This window comes from Falco punctatus (assembly GCF_963210335.1).
Source record: "Falco punctatus genome assembly, chromosome: 3".
Classification (NCBI taxonomy): Eukaryota; Metazoa; Chordata; class Aves; order Falconiformes; family Falconidae; genus Falco; species Falco punctatus.
The window spans coordinates 112,461,084-112,478,064 of record NC_137582.1 but is presented as its reverse complement, the minus strand read 5'-3'; the positions used below and the strand labels follow the sequence as shown (position 1 = coordinate 112,478,064).

General features: G+C 49.6%; 1 protein-coding gene across 8 annotated transcripts in view; it reads right to left on the bottom strand.

The window, feature by feature from the left end:
- Nucleotides 1–16,981, bottom strand: part of CASZ1 (castor zinc finger 1) — a 237,057-nt gene that overhangs the window by 154,647 nt on the left and 65,429 nt on the right. The gene's annotated exons all lie outside the window — the stretch shown is intronic.

The window sequence follows — 16,981 nt, the reverse complement described above, 5'->3', positions numbered from 1 at the left end:
AAACATCACAACACTACATACAAAACTTATAAGTAATGCACAGAGTCTGTATCCTAAAACACACACAAAATCCTTATGACTCAAGCCCAAACTCCTACACTGGCCTCACACAAGGAAAAACATACGCAAGTCTATATACATACACACTACACAGGCATATGCCCACACAACAAACACCAAGACAGAATAAAAACACACACAAACAGCTTGATAAAAACAGACATCTCACCCATACATACATTACCTACCCAAACCACAAAAAACAGAGCCTAAATATAAACTCCTCCCCAACAATACACAAACATCCCCCAAAAACACACCATGCACACTAAACGTGTGCCAAGTATAATCACAAATACACACAGCAAATACCTTCTTCAAAACATACAACTCATTACAGGCAGACTACTAACTACAGAAAAAAGGAGCTCAATGTATATATTTAAAGGTTCAACACCTTATGTCAGCTTTTCCTTTCTAAAGAGTGGGGAAAATGACAGACAGAGAGAGAGGGTAAGGAGAGACTGGGCAGGAGGCGATAGGGAGGAGGAAAATGGAAGTTGCCTTGTGGGGAAGAATATGGATCAGGCTGTCATCTGGAGACCCATCTTCATCCAGAATTAATGCACTAAAGTTCTCTGGTTTTACTCTAAATGGTTTTAAAGAGACAGCAGAAGCTGTGCTCTGGATGCCAGGTGCATGGGTACCTTGGCTGGCTCAGGCACTTTGAAACTGAAAAGGCAGCAGGTTCGGCATTTTGGGGCCAAGCCCAGAGAACCCATGCATGCGCTGGAGAACCTGGACTAAGTTGGAAGGAGGAAGGTATTTTATTTTAGACTGCCACACATGTCCTAAAAAGTTTAACCCGTAAGCTCGCTCACAGCACTCACCCAACGGGAGCATGGTGCCAGGCATGTGCCTTACACTACTCTGTCAGCAGCTCTGTCCTAGTGCTGTGGGAGAGGTATCAGCACTGGGATCCCCCGCACCGACCAACATGGGAATGCACTGGCTCTACAGAGCAGCTGGAGAGAGCTGCAGAATGCTGCAGGGAGGGACGGCACAGCAGGTCCCCATCCGGCACAGCTCTGCCACGGAGCGGGGATCAGACGGGAAGTCTCGGAGGCACAGGAGCAAGCAGGCAGAGAGGAAGATGCTGTGGGGATAGCAAAGCCCGTCACCGCTTATGAGGAGCACATTCTGGTAGCCTGAGCCTGCAAGAGAGGCCAGCAGCACTGCGGGGCGAACAGTGCAAGTCACCTGGGGAACGGCTCCCGGGGCCAGCCAGGCAAAGTGGCACAGGGGAGGCCTCACACACGCTGGGAAATGCAACCTTCACTCACGCACCCTGCGCCCCTCAAACCACACACTGTCCTCAGGACAAAACTCTGGAGGAATGGTATGAGCTGCTGACCCCCCCATATCTCATCCCTCGAATCAATACATCCATACCTCCGACTCCCATACCCCGGGGGGGATGCTATGGTTGGGGCGGGGGAGGAAGAACTGAGAGCAAACAACAGCAACAGGAACAGAGTTGAGCCATTTCAATTATTCATATGCCAGATGGATTCTTTTCCTGCCCTTTTTTTTTTTTTTTTTTTTTTTTCTACAAAAATAAGAAAGAGGGGGGAGCATCGATGTTTGGGGAGCGAAGGGAGGAAAACATATTTTCCCCAAAACAAAGTGCAGAAAAGCAAGGGGAAAGCCCCAGCATACCCATCTCTGTGCGAGGAGCCCACAGGGAGTGTGAGAGTTTCCACTCACCGGGGAACTCACAAATGACTGATCTTTTATTTTACACACACAGAGTGAAAGTGAAGGAGAAAGTGCACAAAAAAATAAGAGAGAGAAAGGGAAAGAGAGATGGTGACAGAGAGAAAAAGGGACACAGAATGAGACAGAGCGAGAGTAAGCAGAGAGAGGGAGGGGGGCAGGCAGAAGAGGGCTTTGACCTTCTGTGAAGGATATAAAAAATCCAGCAGCCTCAGGGGACACCCAACTATCTAGCATATTGCTGTTAAAATGTCTGCAAAATTTAATACACTTGGCATGCCATCTAATCAGTCCTTGGAAACCACGTTTTTTCTCCCTCCTGCACTCCAACTGTTTCAGACCTCCAGCATTTGGGGATGGGGTTGGGTATTTTCTACAGATGACAGAAAGTTTGGTGCATGCACACAGGGTAGGTTGGGGGGGTTAATTTGTGTTTCATTTGCCTGTTGTTTTTGGGTTTTTTTTGGAAGCAAACAGCTGTCATTTTCCCTTTTTAAAAAAAGTTTGTACAGATTCCCGCACGCTGAAGAGCTGCTGCTGCATGTGCAGGGCAAGAGCACATAGTGCAGAGCATGCAGGCACACGAGCATGTGTGCCCACAGACAGGATGGACAGGAGAGGACGGATGGGTGGACGGATGGGAAGCACAGCGGCACGCACACCCACAGCTCAACCAGTGCCAAGGGGAGCATGCATGGTGGTGCTGGCACACCCTGCCAGTGCCTGCGTGTGTGTGCACGCGCTGCAGGTGCGCTCACACAGCAAGCCAAGCTCATGCTCGCCTGCCTGCATGCCCCGGTGGCGTGGGCACACTCACCACAGGGAATGGGCTGGGGGGGGTGAGGGAGGGTGAAACCAGCCCGAGGACGGGGCGGCACTTTGGTGCCGACACTCCTTATTGAAAGGGACAGCTGCCTACACTGCCACACAACAGCAAAGGAAACAGCTCTCGGGGAAAACAACAACAAAAGCCCCAACCCTCAGAACAACAAATACATCCAACACTTGTTACCTTCTGCAGGAGCTCAGCGGGTTGCAGGACTCCAAAAGAGCTGGGCAAAGCACTTCCGAGCCAAGTGGGAGAAGGCCACCCTTTCACTCCATGGGGAAGGGAATGGAGGAGCTGGTGCAGTGTGGTGTGTCAGGTGCTTTCAGCTGTGCCAAGGCAGTCAGCAAAGACCTCGAGATAGGATCAGGCCCTTCAGGAGGGGAGGCTGATGCCTCCAGCCAGGTGTGGAGGTTTATGACCTTGGTCATCCAAACAGGAGTCCCTGACAGGCAAGGGCAAGCAAGCTCTAAGAGCAGAGGACAGGCTCTCAGCTAACACAGAGGTGCTGTGGGGCCCCTGGTGCAGGTGGGCCCTGTGCCAGCTGATTCAGGCACATGGACATCTAACCTCCAACCTGGGCAGCCTCGGCCTGGCATCCATGAGGGGAAGCCCAGGGTCCTTCTCAATGTGAGGAAAGTGAGAGATGTGCTGAGGAAAGGGATGAGGCGTGAGGCAAGGAGGGATCTAAGTGCACGAACACCCTGAGACCCTGGAGCAGAACAGGCACAGCTGCTCACAGACAGGCTTGTCCAGCAGCTCAGGTCCTTCCCAGCCCATTGGAACTATGTCACAGGAAAACCGCTGCACAGAGGGAAGCCTTTGCAACTGGGAGCAAACAGGCCTCCTGGCCCACTGAAGGCTCCTGGGTCCTCCTTTTCCCTCCAGAAGAAGGGGTTTGGTGAGAGCAAAGGTGGAGAAGAAAACACAAAGGCAGTGGACACCACTAAGCGGAATTATCAGTAAAGGAAGAGAAGGTGGTCCTGGGCCACGGACAGGATAGGAATGGGCATGGATTCACAGGACTAAGGAGAAAGGACCTGGAAGTTTAAACCAAGGCATGGGCCCCAGATCCTACCCAGCTCAAACAAAACTTTGCTCAGTAAAAATGTTAATTGCTGAGGAACCAAATAAAAGAAACCCCACAGGCTGAAAACTGCTCAGTGTCTTTAATTAGCCAAAAAAACAAAGTGGTTACAGGAAAATGAGAGTGTAAGAGGGGATCCCGAGGGAGCAGTTATGCTACTCCCCCTTCTCTCCTTCATCACCAAACAGCCCAGGGTAAGGCCATGGTAGCAGCCTCTTTGATAGTAGATTTGGGAAAAGCATTTGGGTCTGGTTTCTTTTTACTGTCCAGAAGATGAGAGCCCCAGCCAGGGAAACTCAGATCTGAGTCAGGCACCTAGTAACCCCAGGGGCTTCAGAGCCTTCCGTTCAACCCCATGCCAGATGCCTGCTGGAGACACAGGGAATGCCTTCCACTATTTGCATTGAGACAGCTGGCTCTCCGGCCCCTTTAGGGCCAAAGAAAAGAAACTGTCCCTAGGGCTTAACCCTCAAAAAAGAAGAAGAAAAAAAAGCGAGAAAATAAGCTACAGGTTAGAAGCAGCTTGTTCTTTAATGCACTGAAGGATCATCCAGACAAATTTACCCATTTCTGCTAAATTCCACCAACAAAGCCAGAGCTCTTCCTAATCCCCACACAGGCTGGCATCTGCCTGAACGGCCACAGTCCCAAGTGCCCAGTAACTTGCCACCCATTTACGGCTTTAAGAAGAAAGCAAAGTGAAGATGAGAGAAGTGCCTGAGTGTTTTAGTTCTTCTGCTGCCCCCACATACAGTTCACACCTTGCCCCTTAATTCCTGCCCAAGGCAACTGGACTGGGTTTGGAGTCTCACCCACGCAATTCTCCTCACTCTCCCCTCTGTGAAGGGCTTACATCTCTGGTGTGCGTTGAGCAGACAGCCGAAACTCTCCATTCTATACAGACACTGTGTGCACACGTGGGACAAAAAGAGAAGGACACACAAGCTGGAATCGGGGAGCAAGAGCCAACAGCACTGGGGTATGTGACCTGTGAATGGCACTGGAGTATGTGACCATCCCTAGGAGCTGGTTACAGATCCTGCATCATCCAAGCTCAGAGCCTTCCCAGAAAAATGGTTTCATGCACAAAATGAAAAATAAAAGACCTTCAAGAACAGCATAAAAGAGAAAATAACACCTTATTGAGGAAGCATCTGGCCCATCCTAATTTCCAGGTTGATTCCACCCCGCTCCAGCCTACCCCCTCCCCTGGGGCCTATCTAGCTGGGAAATCACAGACAATCAGGGAGACTGTTCCAGCCAATTTCCTTCAGGGAACCTGCAACTTCCTCCTGGGACCGTCCTCCCAGTGGCTTATTCCTGCCTCACAGAAGAAGGTGAGGGCCATAGTCTTCTCCTCAGAACAGGCTTTCCTCAGAACAGGTTCTCCCTTTTCTCTTCTCTCTGAGGCAGCACTGAGGGTCACAAATCTGGTCACACACCAGGTTTGGACAAAGGTAGTGAAGTGGAGGAGGGCTTGAAGAATGAGACTGGTAACAGTAGGAAACAGAGGTAAACACAGGCGTTATGCAGAGGGAGAGAAAGAGAGGGAGGTACTCCAGGAGGCTGTAAATTCATATTTCTAATTACTTCCTCATGTTTTTCAGCACTCCTCAGTCAAGTTTGATTAAAATTCCTTTCAAGGGAAGACGCTCCATAGAGAGACCTGCAATGGAACAGGCAGCTTGTGAAGTTTGCAAAATTGCTAGGGGTGGGCACTAAGTGCAATAGCTTGGGAGCTGGGTATAGATCGGCTCCCCACCCCACCCCACCCCCGGCCCCAACACGGGTGCATGCCCCATGAGAGGCTGCTCTTCTGAGACCGAACACCAGTTCAGGTCTACCTGTTCTCATACTGTCAGGGTACAAAATAGGACACAGCCCCTATCCCTCACACCTCAGACACAGAGCATTGTGAGACAGCTTCCACAACAATCTCCTTCCTAACTGGCAGAGAAGGTCCTCCCAGGAGCGTGTAAGAACTTCCTATGAAACATATGCCTCAGCAGATGGGGGAAAGCTTATGCTCCCTTCCACCTATGAGTCTCTTACATAGGGGCTAGTCTTCTCCATAGTGAAAAGCAGGACTCAAGACCTTACATCCTTGTTTGCTTATTCAATGGAGAGAAAGCCTGAGATCTGGCAGGCAACAGTAATTTATGTAATAGAGATCCTTCCAAAAGTATGAAAAGGAAGCATAGTAATAGAGAAGAACTAAGGAACAAGACCATTTTTATCACCTTCAGTCTTAAGAAGCCTTGGCACCATCCTTACACGGTACCAACTGTCACCAGGCAGGGGTGGTCTTCCCAGTGGACAGGAGGGTTTAACAGAGATCCCTCAGGGATATTTCCAGGAATGGCTTCAGGATGAAAATCTGAAAGGCTTTTCCTCAGAAACCCTCCCCTCACCAGCTCACAGTTACTGGTTGTACAGGGTGTTTCTCTCCAATCTATTCTTTCTGCTGGCTCTATTGCCTATAATTAGGCTCCCAGGGTGCTGGGTCCCCACTGTGTTCTCTGTTCATCTACAGACAAGATGTTCATCCAGCGCTATGGCCAACTCCCAGGCTGCATCTCCCACTCTCTGAGCCTTTCCAAGTCCCCACAAGAAAGGGTGTGAGTACAGCCAATTCTCCCTCCTGACCCTGCCCTGCCAAGCTCCCTGCAGGAGGGGATGCCCCAGGATGAGGGCTGGGGACCAGAGAAGGTAAGCAGCACCCATTTTTTTTTGTTCATCCTCAACACTGTGGCAAGAGTGAGACAGAAGAGACACTGCTGGATATCAGCCTCTGAGTTCCCTACGTGGCTTTGGAGAAATCATGATTATCTTGATGCCTGGTTTCTCTCCTTTCTCTCCCCCTCCCCTCCCTGCTCTGAATAGCTGAGTGTCTTAATGCTCACGTGAGTAAGGGACAGACCCTGCGACAATCAGCTGGGCATGGAACAGGAAGGTTCTTATGAGTTTCCTCTCTTAGATTCTGTCAGGACACAAAATTCACAGTTCAGCTAACCAGGAGACATCCAATCCATGATACTGCACACACCAGCATGCAAACAAATGATAAAACATCCTTTCTGGTTAGTTGCTCTCCATCACGTGCAAGACACAGGTCATGGAGATAAGTCCAGCCAGCTCTGCAATCTTCTCATGTTCCCTTCCCATCCAACCTGTGCTCAGCCTGTAACAGAAGGACCCAAGGACTAGGAAAGGAGAGGCAGAAAGACTCCAGCTGCACCTCAGATCCTAAATTCAGGAACACCACTGTGCTTAGGAACAGAAGTGCAGAAAATTATGCTTAATGCTGCACTGTTCACAAGTGAGATCTGACATGGTCAGGCAGGGGAAGAGGTCTTGTTCTTCGTGTAAAGAAAGCCCTTGCATGATGCATGATGAACAATCCACAGCAGGGAGCCCACAAAGCTACTGTCTTAAACCTGCGATTGCTGCAACCTAAGCCAGCAAGGTGCATGCAGTCAGAGCAATACAGACCAGCATGACCAACTGGAGAACTGCCCAGTTTTTGGGAGCTGCATGCAAAGCGTGCCTACATAGGCAGCATGGGCCATGAGCACACCCAGGATCTGCAGCTGCTCTCTGGAGATAACACACATCGGGTGTTGGTTGCAGGCTGCACATGCTGCTGACCATACACTGGATGTGGGGGAGCAGGGGCACCCACATGGCCTGGGAGCTGGGGAGTGCGTGGGGACGCCACAGCAGGCAGGAGAGTGATCAAGAGACGCAAAGCCCTGCACCACGTCCTCCCCAGTGGGAAAGCACATGAGCTGTGTTCCCCTCTTCATCTCCTCTGAGAAACCCAGAGGTGGTTTGAGGGGGGCCTCTGACTCCAAAGTCATCCAAGTTTCTGAGGTAATTAATTTACTGCTGAAAGAAGGAGAAGGAAGAGCAATAAAAGAGCCTTTGTACTTAGGGTGGGGCTGGAGCATGGAAAGTCATTTCAGAGAATAAGGAGTTGGGGGCAAACAAAAACAAAAAATAAAAATAATAAACTGATTGACAAGCTTACAAGAAAAGCCACATTTTTAGCATTCTTAATCCTTAGAATAAACACACAGGGAGGAATGAGGACAGGGCTGGCTGTCCTCCGAGATCACTGGGAGAGACTGGGCTTGGTGCAGGCAAGAGATTTTGTGCTGGTGGCTGTTGTGTATGGTATTGCCCAAGCTAGAAGGAGGTGTGTGAAAGTGTGGAGGGGAAACAGGGCAGAGGATGGTAAAATCAAAGGTAGACACTCACTTGGATCTTCAAGCTCTCTGCTTTTCTGTTTCATGCTGTCTATACTATTGCTGTTTCAACACAATCAAAATTACACTAGAAACACAGAACCAAAGGTGTCCCACCCAGTAGTGGAAACACAGCAGTAGTTTGAGAGAGCTACACCTTCTTACCACCCCAGTCAGCTGCTTCAGTAAGAACCAAACTGCATGACACTGTCTCCCCACACCCCCTGCTTTTATCTGGTCCCCATCCTCCCCCAAAACATCTGTCAAATTTCTCCAGGATAGCAGGAGTTAAATGGCTGGTTTTAGCGGTAGAGACACGTTTAGGAAGGGATTGAATTTGTGCGTGGTGCAGCCGGTTCCCTGTTTATTAATAAGCTATTTATCATTGGTGTTGCTTTTAATACCATTTTGGCTTAATGTTGTTAATGAAATATAAATACCCGCACTAATGATGTTGGTCAGGAGGCAGCGTGGGCCACTGGCAGCTTTGCAGGAGGGAGGCCAAACCACGGCTGTGTGTGAGAGGCTGTGACGGCGCGACTGCCAGCCCAGCCTCCGGAAGAGCTTCCCCACACACTCCCACCACAAGACTGCATAAGCACCGCAGGGTGAGGAGGGGTACCTCCACCCAATGGGATGGGATGGGGCAGTGCTGGCAGGAGGGCAGAGAGAGATTTGCAGCAGCTCTAGACCACTCTGGCAGCCCAGGCCCAAGCTAACTGCCCACCAAAGCTGCCCAGAAAGGAAGGTGGCTCAGCATCACGGTTCAGCTCCAGCAAGGCACAGGACTGCTCCCTCTCAACTCTCTGCCTTTTGAGATCACAACAAGAAGCTGCCCTGGCCCAACATGTCTGTGTTGGGGACCCTGCAAGCTGCAAGGAGCTCTCTAGATGGAAATATGTAGAAGAAGTCAGATGAGTTTTGTTTGCTTAATGCAGTTGCCCCACTGGAAGAGCGATTTGCAGGCTCTGTGCTAAGCTCCCCCAGGGCAGCTCCCACATGAGCCCAACCAAGACCCCTTCAGCAAAGAGGTGTTCCCCAGTGACCACCTCAAAACTGTTTGTGGCTCATGCTGGGCTGGCCGCGGGGGCTCTGGCTTCAGGCCATGGGGTGCTGCAGGGTGGGGTGGGGCAGGAGGAGCTCGCCTGGCTCCTGGGGCTGCCTGCCACTCCACAGCCACTGCCTCACTCCCCAGCCCTGGTAGGGCCATGCTGCCCTGGGTCTGCAGCAGGCTACATGGGGATGAAGAAAAAAAAGGAGTCTCCTGCTCTTGAAGGGAACAACGCCAAAAGCTTGGCCTTTGGCAAGGGTTCAGAGGTTTGCTCTGGATCTGCAGACCGAGCTTGCACAGGTCCCTCTCCATTAGCTTGTGTCTAGCACCGTCATGGGGCAGGGATTACAAATCTCCCTAAGAAGGCTTTTGGAAATCCCATCTTGCACTACCATTTGCATTAGAGCAGCCCCTAGAGAGAGCTGAGGCCTGGGCACACTTTCAGAAAGAACCTTAGGCCAGGAGAGGCTTCAAGGCACCAGAGGAGATTGGTATGGAAAGGCAACAGGCAGAACAGCTTTGGGACTGGTCAGTGGAAGAGGCACGGCAAAACCTATGCCCAAGGCCACCCAGCAGGCACACGGCTCTCAAAATCAGAAGAGCGTCTGAAATGGACCTTCAACCACCAGGAAGTTCCAAACCTCTGCAAGCCTCCAGAACAAAACCAGACACTTGCCTCAGAAGCATACTCCAAACACTATCACTGCCTGAAGAGTCAATGAAGAGGCAAATTTGGAGAACAAAATATACCATACTCTGTCTTCTGACAGCTCTTGTAACTTCTCTTGCTCCAAGTTGACCCACTCCACTAATCTCATTCAACACACAGGGAACCAGAGTTCCCTGCAAAGCCGGAAGCCTAATCAAATGGGAGGAAGAAGTGCAGATGATGACCATGCACCCCCTTACCCACCAAACCCTCCCAGGCCTGGGGCACTAGAGCCCCTGCTTCCTGTGATCAAAAGAGGTGGCCTCATGCCCTCCCTCATGTTGCCATCTCTGCCACAAAAGCCAACCCATCATCCGTTTGCATAAACTGCTCAAAGATGCATCTCTCTTCCCCTCAATCCCCACTAAAACCCTTTTTAGTTTTGCTTTGCAGTCTCCCCCTTCCTCTCTCCCAGGAAACGAGCGCAGAGGAAACTACAACTGGTCTGCACTGGGAACTCTCCTGGTGTCCCCCGCCACAAGGAGTACCATCAATTTACACTGTTCCTTTAAGACTTTATCTTTTAATTTGGTGCTCCCCCTTTCCCCTCCTCAACTAACTGATTTATTAGTTTACATCTCATAAATTGTAACCCCTCACCTCCCCCTTCACCCTCCCAGATGCCATAAATCCCCTTCAGGGCCTCGACACCCTTCTGCATGTGGTACAGCCCCCTGCCCCCCAAAGTCACCTCCGAGTCCCCAGGGAGCGCGGGGCTCATTTGCTGGGGGTTTGGTCTAGCTCGTCTCAGCAGCTAATCCCTTGGGTGGCTCCTGTCAGATTATTAATTAGCTAAAGCGGATCGGCCCTGGAACAACATGCGGTTGGACTTCAGATAAAACAGGACGGCAGAGGCTTGGCATGTAGTTGTTTAAAGGGATATTGTCCCTTTTTTGTCTTTCTTTCTCCTGGGGTGGGGGGAAAGAGAGGAGGAGGAGACAGGCTACTTCCACAGCTGCTTGCAACCCCCAGCAGTTTGCCACCCTGATCACAGGCCTGAAGATGCAAAGGAGAGGAACGGCAGACACCATCTCCAGCCTTGCCCTGTGGCAGCTAAAACTTTTCCAGATGTTGGAAAGGCTTTAAGAACCTGTTAAGAGGCATGCAGCACTCAGCTGGAGGGTCTCACCACTCCTCCCTGCCACCTCCCTGCCCCTGCTGTCCCTTGTCCACTCATTGCTCCCTACAGAAAATCTGGTATGTGCAACTACCCCATGAAAATGACCAAAGGCTGTTCCAAGGGGCCAAGGTCATCCCCACCTTGCGAACAGGTATTTTAAACCAGAAGCAGCCATCCACTTTGCATGGGTAGGGTTTAAAGCCCCCTTTTTTATGCAGTGCAGCCTTCCTGGGTGGGATAGAGTGAGCGGTCTCATAGGCATCGTAGCGGAAAGCCTGCAAGAGCAAGCTGGAATGAGAATCAGCGCGACTGATGCTGGGGAGCAGCTCACCTCCTTGCTCCGTTCCCACTTTGGATTGTTTTGACTCAAACCGATGAAGCTGAAATATCGAGTCACAACGGCACTAAACTTCATTACAAGCTCTTAACACAGATTACTTAATAAAAAACAGGCTGCTTTAATTGCTTTTCACCCATTAGCATTTCTGGAGGAGAAAATTCTGATTAATTTGAAGAGGCACATTTCCCCCACCCCTTGTGCTGGCCTGTGAGCCAGACCTCCTTCCCACACCAGCCTCGTCCAGAAGAGCATCCCAGAGAGCAAACAGAGCTCCCAAATCCACACGACTCTGAAAAACAAAGGGACTAAGGGCCTGGATGAACAGATGGGAGTAATGGAGTGAAGCAAACAAGGGAAAGAAAAATCTCCTCTCCTTTCTGGTGAACCCATAAAAAGCAGCACAGGGGGATGAGCAAGAAGTGGGTAGAAGAGAACGCGATAAAGGAAGGATAGCCATCGTGGCAGGGTTCAAAAAGAGCAAGCCCAGAAGTTGCTGGGTGACTGATTTGGTGGGGTCCTGGGAAGCACCTTCACCTCTCTCTGCAGCTGGGAAAGGGGCGAGAGGCAGCTCTGCCAGGGGAATGTTGTGCAGATTTTCAAAGTTTGGGCCAAAAGCCTGGGAGCTCAGTGCTCTCTGCATGCACCTGGAATGGTCCCTGTTCCTTGTTCAGGCCCTGCTTGGATAGCTGGTTCCGAGGGAGGGCATCTGGCTGGTCACCCCCAGGTTAGGAGTGCTGGGAAGTCAGGGAGAGGCAAGGGAAGCACCTTGCATGGACCAGCAGCTCCTTTGGGCTGGGAAAGCCAGGGGACAACAGTCTCATGCGCAAAGGAATGAGCCCCTTGGGGAGGAAAGCCAGAGTCCAGCTGCTCCAGGGAACAAGCAGGGCAGGCAGCAGCACTGGGCTGTGCTGCTACAGTAGAAAATGCCAAGCTCTCCTCACTCCATCCCCGGGACAGCTCTTTACCTTTAGCCCTAGCTGTTTCAGGGATCAAGAATGTGCAGCTACCAAGTTCCTCAAAGATCGGATGTCAGAAAGAACAAGCCCCCTCTGCCCCACAGCATATGTGACCAGCTCAGGTAGGATCTGCACTGCTCCACTGCCAAACGGCCCCAGGTAAAACAAGTTTACCAAAACATTCCTGGCCTTCGGGCAACTGACTTCAGCTCCTGTTGTAACTAGCCCTGGTGAGGGAGGATGGCAACCAGGTTCCTGAGTAGACTGTTCTCTAGGTCAGCACACTTCAGGGACATGTTAATCAAGTAGGAATTGCTCCCATGTGCCAACTCTTGTCAACCTTGCAATGCTTCGTGTTTTTCTTAAAGCCTGAGATCTTGCAAGTTACGTAAGATTTTTGTTTTGTACAACAATGTATGTGCAGTGCTATCCCTCCCTCTTGCTTGCTCTGCTCTCCCACTAGCAGAGCACAGCAACCTGAAATGTGATCTGTGTGCATCCTAAACACATAGAAACCTCAGTATTACTGTCTTATAATTGGGGGGAGGAGGGGAGTAGCTTTTGACTTCTGAAAGGACAAGGCTAGCAATATTGTTTGCTCATTTTACTTTCAAACTCACCTTAGTTTGTCCTCTCCTCTTTTCTCTTGTATGTTCTATTAATGTACAGCTAAGACAAACTCAGCAAGAATCACAAGACAGACACTGGGACAGATCATAAACTGCCCTGGCAAAAATCAGGATAGTTCTGCTGGCTGAAAATGCAGCTCTGCTGCTTTACATCAGCAGATGGCTTACCTGTGGCTCTTAATGGTTAATGTATAACTGCAGTAATAACAAAAAAAAAAGCCCCAGCATTAATACATCATTTGTCAGAGGCAATATGCTAAAACAGTCTTTCCATATTCAGCTCAAGTAGTGAGATAAGCCTCACCTCCATGGGCTGAGCACCAGCTCTGGAATGAGCCCCCAGTAGAAGACATCAGAGAACAGATCACATCCACTTTACAGTATTTGTTCATTTTTCAAATTTTTTGTTTTTTATCAACAGATTTCTAAGAACTACATTTTGAACATGCATTTCCCTTGAACACTCATGTGCATACTTAGCACTGATTGCTCCAAGTGCTTTCCAACCGGTTTTCCTTAAGAAACTCCAGCAGGTCAGCGTCCCTGTTGGCTCTCGCTGGACAGCTGCCTGCATGGCAGACAAGACAGTCCCACATACAGTGCCTGCCCGATTTGAAGATGTTCCTAAATGTTTAATGGAACCCTGTGAACTGACAGAGCACTATTAACCCCTTTTAGCTAGCTGTTTTTTCAGGGTGCCACAGAGTCACTGCCTGCATCCCAGCTGACAGATCTGCAGTTGGATCTAGTAAGGACAGGAAGAAATACTGTCAGATGGTTAAAGGAATCAGGAGATCTGGCTTCTCCTCCCAACTCTACTTCTGAGTCATTATTAGCATAAAATCAGGTTTGTTACATCAGTGAAGCTTGAGTAAATAAACCACGACTCATCATTGTGTTTTATTTTGCAATACCTCAGTGGGCTCCTCTCTACAAATAAACACTATTAATGCTCATTGCAACTGGAGTTATATGGGGAGGGAGAGTGATAAAAGCCCCTAAAACGGTCTAAAACCTTTATGGAGAGCATTAGGGCAAAATCACAGCTTTTTTGAGGATATTGACTTTTACAGGACAGGCACTTAAAAAAAGGGCAGCCCTTACCTGGGAAGACTAAAAGACAAATAAGTCAGGCCTGCAGGTCTGACGAGCTGATGGGTAAGAAAGATCCGGAAACATCCTGATCCTCTTCTGAGGAGCCAAGGCTGAAATCCTGACTCCACTGAGGTTTACAGCAAAACTTGTGCTTACTTTAATAGTGCCAGGATTTAACCTCCATAAAGTTCAAGTGTAAAGACAGAAGTGTTAGGAAAGAGATAGCCACCTTCATCAGCAATGGCTCTAAGAGACAGAGAACACCATGAAGTCAGAAGAACTGAAGAAGGCAAGGAAAGCAAGGTCTGAACCCACAAAGGCCTGGCCCAGCCCCATCTCCTCCAGTACTGAAGGAACATCCTTTTTCCATGTGAGTTTTTGGGGCAGGCTGGTCTCCTGCATGACAGTTACCCAGGCAACTGTCAGCCCTCACTTAAGCACCAGGCTTCTTTAGGGCTAAGCTGCTCCACATATCCATACTTGTGAACTCTGTGCTTGTACCTCACTGCACCACAAACTGTACTCAGACCTCCTTCAACACCTGGGAGGGATGCTGCTCAGATGCCATCCTCATTGCCAGAAAACCTCTTCAGCTTTTGCACCTCAGACAACTGTTCCCCCTCATGTGGATGGCTGTAGGTGCAAAATCACTAGCGGATGGGCACAGCAGGGCTTCTGAAAGGGCTTTGGGCCGCACCTACTTTTAGTTGGAAATAAAATCATTCTGTGTCTCCCAAAAGCCTTGTAAGTGTTAGCTCCTTGAACTCTGGCATCAAGGCCCTTCCCTGAACCTCTGAGCCTTTTCAACCTGCTTAGATCCCATTGCTGGACTTGGCCTTCAATTAGGAGGCTATATTAGTGTCTGCTGTTACCCAAGTGAGCGGGAGATGCTAAGGACCTTAGTGGATCAGGCTTCAGTCCCATTCCCAGACCAGATATGGTAACGACAGCTATAAGGCCTGCCAAGCACATGATCCTCTTTCCCCTCCTTTGACTTCCCCCCATTCAGCTTTCCACAGCCGCCAACCAAACATCTGATCGAAGGCCTGCGGGAGGGAGTCAGAACTGTCCAGTCTGGTTATGAGTGAAGGTCATTGATCTAGCGCAGACCAGGGATGCGGAAAACAGGGGAGGGAGGAAAAAACCCTCAGAGAGAGAGAAGAGAGAGGCATGCAGAGACAGCACACAAGCGAGCACAGGGGAAGGCAGCGGAAGTGGCTGAAACATGGTTTCACACTCTGAGACCCAAGGGCTGTTGTCAACCCGTCCTTCATGCTCACATCTTGTCACACTAGAGGTCAGGTCTCCCAAGCGTTCCTGGAGAGCTGAGCTAGCCCATATGGCAGGCAATATGTTAACAATATGGATCAGCTGCTCGTCAGGGCCTGAGCAGATGGATGTGACAACCCTGCTCTTATCCCAGACAGGCTTTTAACATCTTCCCTTCTCCTCAACTCAGCCATACCGGAAGAGCTCTACCCAGGAACCGCTGCCTCCAGCTTAGGTGGACCTCAGGGCCACAGGTCAGAACAGGCAGCATGGAAATGCCTGCCTTACTTTATCTGGATGGAAGCAGGCAGGGTAGAGCTCCATTCAGACCAGTGCAGGCAGGAACCGGGCCAAACTTCTATCCAGTGAGAGCGTGCTGTAAACGGAAAGACCTCGCTATAATCCAGATACATGCTATTAACTCCCAACCAGGGTGATACAGTAGATACTGTATTCAGATATATGTATATGGCATGTTACCACCAGATGCCACACGTTACAGTCTAGACTGAGTTTTGTAACTGCCTGGGAAAATTTTCTCTCACAGAACAAGTAATACATAAATAGATGTATATTTTAATGGGCAAGTTAAACTCCTCCTGGCAAAGGCAGGCAAGTTGATTTCATACACAGGCGGGTAAATTTCCACAATGATTTTGCAAGGCTGTTTCATATTCTCCAGCCCAGCTCAGGATCTGAGCCATCAGGGCTGGCTGGGCTGGGCCAGCTCAGTTCTGTGGAAGACAGAGTTCCCACCTCACTGCCTTAGCAGTTGTGCCTATACGGTGATCCCAAGGATCCTAGAAAAAATAATGCAGTCAGCCCAAGTTAACCCCCAAATTTAGGTTTGCTTTAGGATTGAAGCAAGGGGAAATATTTTGTAAATTCAAACAGACAGCACAGGTATTTCTAATCCTTTTCCCACATATTTTTTTTAAGCTTTTTTCCCTGCATAAAGGCTACCCTTCATCAACTGAACAAGAAAACTCCCTCCAACCCTTATAGCTCTAGGACTAAACAGCCAGCATGTGCTTATAAACAGAGAGTGAAAAAGCAATCACAGCCTACGGATGGGCTCTGGAGAACGTGCAAACAGCCTCTGTAGCCCAAAGTAAATTGAGCTTGTTTTGAAAGTAGAAGCCATACAAGTTGCTCCAGGGCTGAAGACTGGAACACAGGGATTTCTAGTCCAGAGCATGAGCGATCACAAAGCCACATGCCTGAAAGGCTAAATGCATCTCCTTCACTGAAGTGATACTTGTAGAACTAGGGGGACCTCAGAAAACAGCTAGAGTCAAGGGAAATATTTCTGTTGTTTCTAATGAGCTTCTGTCCCTCAGAAAACAGCCCCTGAAGGGCACTCAACTTTGTACAGGTAACGCACCCAGCAGGTACTAGGAGAAGGTAAACATCAAAAAGGATTACTGATCTGCAAGAACCTGAACCTTAAGGTTCACTTCAGCACTTCAGGAATTCCAGATTTATCAGTCTCCTCCTCTTGCCTTCTTGTCTCAGAGGTCCTGCTCATCCCAGGTCAATGTCAGATGGACATGCAGGTCTTTCAATATCAGGAGCTACACCAGCAGAAACCTGTGAGAGGGGTCACAGGAAAAGCTCCTTCTGATGGAAATCAGAACCCATATAGCAGCTTCCTAAACAGTTTTTCCCCCCTGGGTGTTGGGCCTTTTTGGAGAGGCACATAAAGATGTTTGGTGGAAAATTCACCTGCTGCAGTCAAACCTGAGAATTTGTATCTTATTTTGTAAAACCTCAAGGCTCTTCATGTTCCACTACCTTATTCCCTGGGGCAGAGCTCTGATTTGGGAAGATCCTTCACCTCTGGAGACCTGGGAACACATGTGCCACTGCTCTAAAA